Below are 7,378 nucleotides of genomic sequence, written 5' to 3'. Positions count from 1 at the left end.
TACACGGGGACCTGAGATGGTGGATTCCAGTGGGGACGAATTAATAATCTGTGAGGAGGGGGATGTACACAGTGAAAGGGGTGATGAATCGGAGGATGAGGAGGAGGTGGACATCTTGCCTCTGTAGAGCCAGTTTGTGCAAGGAGAGATTGATTGCTTCTTTTTTGGTGGGGGCCCAAACCAACCAGTCATTTCAGTCACAGTCGTGTGGCAGACCCTGTCACTGAAATGATGGGTTCGTTAAAGTGTGCATGTCCTGTTTATACAAGATAAGGGTGGGTGGGAGGGCCCAAGGACAATTCCATCTTGCACCTCTTTTTTCTTTCATTTTTCTTTGCGTCATGTGCTGTTTGGGGAGTATTTTTTTTGAAGGGCCATCCTGCGTGATACTGCAGTGCCACTCCTAGATGGGCCAGATGTTTGTGTCGGCCACTTGGGTCGCTTATCTTAGTCACACAGCTACCTCATTGCGCCTCTTTTTTTCTTTGCATCATGTGCTGTTTGGGGAGTATTTTTTTGAAGGGCCATCCTGCGTGACACTGCAGTGCCACTCCTAGATGGGCCAGGTGTTTGTGTCGGCCACTTGTGTCGCTTAGCGTAGTCACACAGCGACCTTGATGCGCCTCTTTTTTTCTTTGCATCATGTGCTGTTTGGGGACTATTTTTTTGAAGGGCCATCCTGCGTGACACTGCAGTGCCACTCCTAGATGGGCCAGGTGTTTGTGTCGGCCACTTGTGTCGCTTAGCTTAGTCACACAGCGACCTTGGTGCACCTCTTTTTTTCTTTGCATCATGTGCTGTTTGGGGAGTATTTTTTTGAAGTGCCATCCTGTCTGACACTGCAGTGCCACTCCTGGATGGGCCAGGTGTTTGTGTCAGCCACTTGGGTCGCTTAGCTTAGTCACACAGCTACCTCATTGCGCCTCTTTTTTTCTTTGCATCATGTGCTGTTTGGGGACAATTTTTTTGACGGGCCATCCTGCGAGACACTGCAGTGCCACTCCTAGATGGGCCAGGTGTTTGTGTCGGCCACTTGGGTCGCTTAGCTTAGCCATCCAGCGACCTCGGTGCAAATTTTAGGACTAAAAATAATATTGTGAGATGTGAGGTGTTCAGAACAGACTGAAAATGAGTGGAAATTATGGTTATTGAGGTTAATAATACTTTGGGATCAAAATGACCCCCAAATTCTATGATTTAAGCTGTTTTTGAGGGTTTTTTGAAAAAAACACCCGAATCCAAAACACACCCGAATCCGACAAAAAATTTTCGGTGAGGTTTTGCCAAAACGCGTCCGAATCCAAAACACGGCCGCGGAACCGAACCCAAAAACAAAACACAAAACCCGAAAAATTTCCGGTGCACATCACTAATATATATATATATATATATATATATATGTGTGTGTATATATATATATATAGATATATACAGGTTGAGTATCCCATATCCAAATATTCCGAAATACGAAATATTCCGAAATACGGACTTTTTTGAGCGAGAGTGAGATAGTGAAATCTTTGTTTTCTGTGGCTCAATGTACACAAACTTTGTTTAAAACACAAAGTTATTAAAATATTGTATTAAATAACCTTCAGGCTGTGTGTATAAGGTGTATATGAAACATAAATTAATTGTGTGAATGTACACACACTTTGTTTAATGCACAAAGTTATTAAAAATATTGGCTAAAATGACATTCAGGCTGTGTGTATAAGGTGAATATGACACATAAATGTATTCTGTGCTTAGACTTGGGTCTCATCTCCATGATATCTCATTATGGTATGCAATTATTCCAAAATACGGAAAAATCCGATATCCAAAATACCTCTGGTCCCAAGCGTTTTGGATAAGGGAGACTCAACCTGTATACTGAAAAGAAACAGCACTCTAAAAAGGTTATTTCAAATAAGTGTTGCCAGTTCCATATTGCAGTAATATACACACTCACTTTTCTTATTTATAGAAAAAAAAGGCTCCAAAACAGCCAAACTACTTCCCATGTCACCAGCATGGCCCGGAGCTGTCCACGCTCCAATTGGTCCAAATACTGTGACAGTGTGGGTGGAGACCAAAATGTAAACAAATCCGCCCCCGACTTAAACACCAGGTGAGAGTAAGCCACATTACTTCTATCACATTACACCTCCCTGAGGTGTGACATTGCTATGAACAGGTAAACAGTACCCGGATCAGCATATTAGAGAGGTGTGAAAAAGAACACCAGTTCCTGGACTTTTAGAATATATACAAAACCTAACTACACCATTTAGTGCAAAACAGCTCTATAAAGTGTAATGTTGGTGGGACGTGAAAAAGGCTGTGATACATCTAACAGTGGCCACCAGCATAGACAATAAATATAAAGAAATTATCAGGTGCAGAAGCAAAGTAGGTGCATGCCCCAGAGAACCTTTTATCCTTCTCTTATTGGGAGTCAAATATAAATGTCCTTTCATACAGCACCCGGTATTCCCTGGACGTCTCCCATCCAGGTACTGGCCGGGCCCATCACTGCTTAGCTTCCAAGATCAGACAGGTATTGGGCATTTCCAGTGAGGTCTGGCTGTAGTAAATAGATTCAAAATCCTAGGCACACATTGACTGTATGTAGGTCATGCACCTTCCTGTTCTCCTCCACCAGGTATAGCTAAATAAATGACACTCGGCGGTGCCCCAATGTAAATAGCAAAACAACTTCAATTAAGCAGTACCTTAGACACACAGCAGTGTCATCACATCATTATATCCAGTTAAGGCGTATATGGTGATGCGCAATAAAGAGTCTAAATACTACTAATTGTGGACAGGGCTAAAGAGTCATTTGTGAAGTATTATTATAGTTAATACAGTCATATTCGTCAAGGGTGAAACATCAAAACATAGGATATATCCCTTCAAAGACAGCATCCGAGATGGAAATCTTCATTCTGACAATTGGGGGATAAGCATCGTAGCCTGTGGATCCATTGTAGTTCCCTCTCTATCAGGATCCTGTCCCTATCCCCTCCCCTTCTGAGCGGAGGTATATGGTCAATAATGCAGCATTTGAGTTGATTAATAGTGTGATTAGCTGCTCTGATGTGTCTTGCTACTGGTAAATTAATTAGTTCTTTCAAATCAGTACTGGTGTTAAGGCTTTTCTTGATGGAGGAGTGATGTTGTCTTAATCTCTCTTTCATCATTCTGCTAGTCTTGTCAACATAAAGTAGATTACATGAACATATCAAAACATACACCAAGAATCTGCTGTTACAGTCAAGTTGGTGTTTTATGGTATACTTTTTATTGTCCCTTGGGTTCAAGAAATGATTACCCACCAATAAAAATTGACAGTTGGAGCATCCTGTGCAGCGGAATACTCCTGTCTTTAATTTCAACCAAGATGTCATGGATATCATACTTTTCTTTGAAAAGTCCACAACTACCAATAAGTCTTTCAGGTTTGGCCCACGTTTATATTCGGTTCTCGGAAGAAGATTTTGGAGCATTGGCATCAGATCACTAGTGATCCAGCTTTAGCCAAGAATATGGTTGATTATCCCCGCTTTGCATATAAATGTGGACTGAACCTGAAAGACTTATTGGTGTTAGGTGCCGCGGTCCGCGGCGCCGCTCGGTCTGCTTCCGAGCGACGCTCAAGGCCGCCGCACCTCCCTTCCTGCCCACCCGACGCCTAGCAACGCCAGGACGCCGTGCGCGCTGAGCCGCCGGGTCCCTGGCAATGCCAGGACGCCATGCGCGCTGAGCCGCCGGGTCCCTGGCAATGCTGGGACGCCGTGCGCGCGTAGCCGCCGGACCCTTAGCAACGGGGACGCCACAGACGAACCGCGTTCCCCATTGCTTCCTATCAATCAATACACCTGTTAGCTCTGGTCGTGCAGCAGGGCAGCTGCACGACATTACTAATTAAGCTTTGCTGCAGCTTTTGGAGGGCTCCCTGTTATATTCTCCCTCACTACCTGGCACAGACGCCGGTGATAGCTTCCTGTATGCTGTTCCTGCCTTGTAACGTCTGTTCCTGGTCAGCTGTATCTGGTCGATCCTGCTCCCTGTGCTCCTGAGTCCTGGAGTTCTGAAGCCGGTCCTGGGAATCCTTCCTGTTCAAGTGAACCTGTTGCAGTCATCTGGGGGTTCTCGTTTGTTGGGGTTCTCTGCCGGTTTCGTGAGTATCGGCTTCTGCCGCGTGTTGCGGCCTAGGCCGCTTAGTCCTTTTGGTACTTTTTGTATTGGTGGTTTTTGCAGAGGTTTCCGCTTTTCACTGTCCTCCCCGGAACTCGGCGGTGCCGTGTGGGGGAGTGGACAGTGATATCTTTTGTTGTACTTTTCCTTTGGCGGCGTGCCGCACATATATTTAGTTTTAGGGTAGTTAGTAGCCCCTAGCTTCTGTTTGCTTTAGTTAGAGGTCCCCTTGTTATTATCCTGTCTCGGTTCACGCTTTGTCTCACTCTAAGACCTGGGGGCATCGGAGTTGGGCAGACCTAATCCGCCCTTCAAACGCGGCTGCCGTGGGCCCAAGAAACCATAGTCACTCAGGCGTGAACTGACCACACGGGTAAAACAATGGAGGTAGGGTGCTAGGGGCTATTCCCGTTCCCTCCCTATTTCAGAGTCACGTCCTGGTGCTCTGGACTCACTTCGCAACATCTTTCTAGTTCTGAGCATCAGGAACGTAACAATTGGTAGTCAACTAGGCCCCAAAGAGCACAAAATGCAAATAAAAAAAGAGGTGCACCGAGTTCGCTGGTTGACTAAGCTAAGTGACACAAGTGGGTGGCACAAAAACCTGGCCCATCTAGGAGTGGCACTGCAGTGGCAGACAGGATGGCACTTTTAAAAACTAGGCCCCAAAGAGCACATAATGCAAAGAAAAAAAAAGGTGCACCGAGGTCGCTGGGTGACTAAGCTAAGTGACAGAAGCGTGTGACACAAACACCTGTCCCATCTAGATGTGGCACTGCACTGTCAGACATGATAGCAGTTTTAAAAATTAAGCCCCAAACAGAACATGATGCAAAGAAAAAAATAAGAGGTGCAAGATGGAATTGTCCTTGGGCTCTCCCACCCACCCTTATGTTGTATAAACAGGACATGCACACTTTAACGAATCAGTCATTTCAGCGTCAGGGTCTGCCACACGACTGTAGCTAAAATGATTGGTTTGTTTGGGCCCCCACAAAAAAAAAGCAATTAATCTCCCCACCAAAAAAGAAGCAATTCATATCTTGTGTCTGCCGGAAAGAGAGATACAACGTAGGCTTTAAACCTAGAATCGAGCACTGTGGCCAAAATGTAGTGATCTGATTTCAACAGATTTACCACCCTTGAATCCTGGCAAAGCGAAGGAAGGGCTCCATCCACAAGTCCCACGTACTTAGTGGAATCGCTCTGTCTTAGCTCCTCCTTCAATTTTTCCAGCTGCTTCTGCAAAAGCCTGATGAGGGGAATGACCTGACTCAAGTTGGCAGTTTCTGAACTGACTTCACGTGTGGCAAGTTTAAAGGGTTGGAGAACCTTGCACATGATGTAAATCATTCTCCATTGCGCTTGAGTCAGGTGCATTCCCTCTCCTTTGCCTACTGTATATCGTAGGTGGATGTATAGGCTTGAATATCCTTTTGTTGCTCCTCCATCCTCTGAAGCATATAGAGTGTTGAATTCCACCTCATTACCACCTCTTGCATCAGATGATGGCAGGGCAGGTTCAGGAGTGATGGCGCTCCAGTCTTCGGCACTCGGTGGCTGAATGCCGAAAATGGCCTGCAATTTTTAGGGCCACCGACAGCATCTTCTACACGCCCCTGTCATTTTAAAAAAAAATCTGTACCACCAAGTTAATTGTACGTGCAAAACATGGGACGTGCTGGAATTTGCCCAGATGTAATGCACGCACAATATTGGTGGGGTTGTGCGATATCACATATCCCCAGGAGAGTCTAAGTGGGTTACCTCAGTTTCCGTAAGAGGTTGTCAGCGGTGTGCCTCTTACGGAAACTGGTGATACACAGCGTAGCCTTCCTAGGAATTAGCTGGCATTTATGAGATGCTGCTACTGGTGCCGCTGCTGTTGTTGCTGTGGGAGGCAATACATCTACCCAGTGGGCTGTCACAGTCATGTAGTCCTTAATTTTCCCTGCTCCACTTGTTCACATGTCCGTTGTTAAATGGACACTGGGTACAACTGCATTTTTGAGGACACTGAGGACACTTTTCTTAATGTCCCTGTACAGTCCGGGAATCGCTTTCATAGTGAAGTGAAATCTAGATGGGATTTGGTACCAGGGATACAGTTCCTCCATCAATTGCCTAAATCCCACTGCACCAATGGCGGATACCGGATGCATGTCTAACACCAACATAGCTGTCAAGGCCTCAGTTATCCGCTTTGCAACCCGATGACTGCTGTCATATTTCATTTTCCTCGCAAAGAACTGTTGGACAGTCAATTGCTTAGTTGAAGTAGTACGAGTAGTCTTCCAATTTCCCCTCTGGGATGACGATTGACTCACAGCAGCAACAATAGCAGCGGCAGCAGCAGCAGTAGGAGGAAGTGGTTCTTGATCTTTCCCTATTTTATCGTCCAAATTTTTGTTTTTCTGGAGTTAAATAACAATATGCGACACAGGAGAGCGTACCTCTACACCACATGGGGCAAACCCTGTAAGAATGATTTGGATTAAATATTAATAACCTCTTTTTTTGGAGTAAATAATATACAGCAAGGACAGCACCAATGAACTTATACGGCAGTACCACTGGACTGGATTTATACGACAGTTCTGCTTAACGTATACAGCAGTACCACTGGACATATACGACAGTATCACTGGAATTATATGGCAGTACCACTTGATTTATACAGCAGTACCACTGGACATATACGGCCATATCACTGGAATTATATGGCAGTACCACTGCACTTATACGGCAGTACCACAGGACTGGATTTATATGGCAGTACCACTAGACTTATACGGCAGTACCACTGGACTGGATTTATATGGCACTACCACTGGAATTATACGGCAGTACCACTGGAGTGGATTTATATGGCAGTACCACTGGATTTATACATCAGTACCACTGGACATATACAACAGTATCACTGGAATTATATGGCAGTATCACTGGACTTATACTGCAGTATCACTGGACTGGATTTATACAGCAGTACCACTGAATTTATATGGCAGTACCACTGGATATTTACGGCAGTATCACTGGACTGGATTTTTACGGAAGTATCACTGTAATTATACGGCAGTACCACTGGACTGGATTTATACAGCAGTACCACTGGACTTATATGGCAGTACCACTGGACTGGATTTATACATCAGTACCACTGGACATATACAACAGTATCTCTGGAATT

At 45.1% G+C, this 7,378-nt stretch overlaps 1 pseudogene; it reads right to left on the bottom strand.

The window, feature by feature from the left end:
• Positions 1–2,457: 2,457 nt before the first annotated feature.
• Positions 2,458–2,577, bottom strand: LOC135052319 (5S ribosomal RNA; annotated as a pseudogene).
• Positions 2,578–7,378: the final 4,801 nt, after the last annotated feature.

Source organism: Pseudophryne corroboree, chromosome 2 (genome assembly GCF_028390025.1).
Source record: "Pseudophryne corroboree isolate aPseCor3 chromosome 2, aPseCor3.hap2, whole genome shotgun sequence".
NCBI classification, from domain to species: Eukaryota; Metazoa; Chordata; class Amphibia; order Anura; family Myobatrachidae; genus Pseudophryne; species Pseudophryne corroboree.
Note: the sequence above shows the minus strand (reverse complement) of the source record. Positions and strands in the feature narration are given on the sequence as shown.